This window comes from Myotis brandtii, unplaced genomic scaffold (assembly GCF_000412655.1).
Source record: "Myotis brandtii unplaced genomic scaffold, ASM41265v1 scaffold456, whole genome shotgun sequence".
Lineage (NCBI taxonomy): Eukaryota > Metazoa > Chordata > Mammalia > Chiroptera > Vespertilionidae > Myotis > Myotis brandtii.
The window spans coordinates 9168-10826 of record NW_005367431.1 but is presented as its reverse complement, the minus strand read 5'-3'; the positions used below and the strand labels follow the sequence as shown (position 1 = coordinate 10826).

Sequence of the window (1659 nt, the reverse complement as noted above, 5' to 3'; positions counted from 1 at the left end):
GTGAACTATAGGCACCCATTCTAGTGCCAAGAACACCTGGTCTGGAGTCAGACCTGTAGCAAATCCAGGCTCCACCACAAACTGGCAGTGTGGTCAGAGCCTCTTCTTCTCCATCAATGGCATGAGAATGATATTAGTTAGTACCATCCTAGCATGGCTGTCGAGGGGATTAAGTCAGATTAGTGCACCTCATTCAGAGGTCAGTTCATGTCCAGAACCCTGCCTCAGGTTTGCCTTGACCCTGGACCTTTCCTACACAGAGACCACTCCCTGCCCCCTTGGTCTGGGCATCCTCAGGGAGCATATTGCATCTGGCCATACAGGTTTTGGGCCAGGCATGTGGGTGACTCTCCTGGCGTTGGCCTTAAGAACGCCCCAGTTTGAAAGTGGGAGGACAAGGAATGGGAATATCTAACTCCAAAATAAGACAGGTACTTCCATCTGTCTCCCAGGTTTAGAAACAATATTTGGGAAAATTCTGAGCTGAGAAAAGAAAACGTGTCCTACAGGCAAGGACATTGGCGGAGGTAGGGGCCATGGGTCCCAGAGGCCAAAGCCACTCACCTCCCGTGTCCTTTTTAAGTTTCACCTGATATGACTTCTCTGATCCTCAGCTACTGCACATGGTCCTCGTCATCCACCAGAGTCATCCCCACCATCTCACTGCTGCCTCCACACTCAGCTAAGACCAGGGGTATTGTCCAGCTCCTCATGCCAAAGACATCTCAGCCCCAGACATCTGAGGAGAAAGGATGGGCTGCAGATGTCTCCTAAGGATGCCAGTGGGCTCAGGCAGCCTTCAGGTCCTGTGTTACTCATTCCTCTACTCCCAGATCCTGAAATTTGGGCTAGAAACAACCACACTTACCCCCTCAGAGGTGTCTGGAAGAGCAAATATGAGTGGGCTTTAGGTAAAAATAAAGTTACATTCATGTGCAAGAATTGCTGGAGTGTTTTGTGCTTTGGTCTATAGGTGTTGCCCTGTGGCATTTTGGATGTCAACTCATCTCCCCATTCATTCATGAATCCATTCATCCATCCATTTATCATTCATCAGTCTTTCCATCCTTTCATCCATTGATCCATCCATCCATTGATCCATCCATCCATCCATCCATCCACTGACCATCAATTGATCCATTTATCCAACTGTGCATCCATCCATAAAATAAAATGTGAGGGCCTAGTCTGTGATGGTGTTATTCTAGGCAAGGTTATACATGATGAATAAGATGTGCAGAACCTGTCCTCATGGAGCTTACCTTCCATTGGAAAAATCAGATTAGGAGCAAACATATAAATGATCAAATAAAGTGGAAGCAACAAGTATTGTAAAGAAAAATTAAAGCAGGGCAAAGGGACATGGAAGGATAGAGGATGGTCCTTTTTTTTTTTTTTAAACATGTTTTCATTGATTTTAGAGAGTGAGGAAGGGAGAGGGAGAGAAAGAAACATCCACATCGATCAGTTGCCTCCAGTATGGGATCGAACCCAAGACCTGGATATGTGCCCTGACTGGGAATTGAACATGGGACATTGAACAGGGTGATGCTCCAACCAAGTGAGCAACACCAGCCAGGGTGAGGATGGTGCTATTTTAGGTAGAAGGTCAGTGAAGTCTCTCTGAGGGTTTGGGGTGTGAGCAGAGACAAAAGGTAG

At 46.7% G+C, this 1659-nt stretch overlaps 1 long non-coding RNA gene across 1 annotated transcript; it reads left to right on the top strand.

Annotated features, from left to right (window-relative positions):
- Positions 1-460: 460 nt before the first annotated feature.
- LOC106727621 lies at positions 461-942 on the top strand. Its single transcript, XR_001363847.1, has 2 exons — positions 461-527; positions 615-942. It is a non-coding gene; the product is annotated as an uncharacterized LOC106727621 (long non-coding RNA).
- The last annotated feature ends 717 nt before the right edge of the window (positions 943-1659 follow it).